Below are 246 nucleotides of genomic sequence, written 5' to 3'. Positions count from 1 at the left end.
TCTAACCCACACACACGCACGGAAAATATTGCGTGGTCACCCCCCGTGAGGAAAAAAGCAATCTTGGCGAGGCCCTCGGGGCCGCCGGCAACTGTGCTTGCGTGTCGGGATGGGTACCGGGGGAGCCTTCCTCTTTATTATAAATTTTTTTTGGGTTTTTTGTATCCAGTTTTTGCGTATAATTTTTTTTTTTACTTCTGCTGTTTCCTTTTTTCTTTCTCTTTCCCCCTCCCCCCACTTACTCGG

Source organism: Penaeus monodon, chromosome 24, assembly GCF_015228065.2.
Source record: "Penaeus monodon isolate SGIC_2016 chromosome 24, NSTDA_Pmon_1, whole genome shotgun sequence".
Taxonomy (NCBI): Eukaryota; Metazoa; Arthropoda; class Malacostraca; order Decapoda; family Penaeidae; genus Penaeus; species Penaeus monodon.
The sequence above is the reverse complement of the archived record's forward strand: the minus strand, read 5'-3'. Positions refer to the sequence as shown.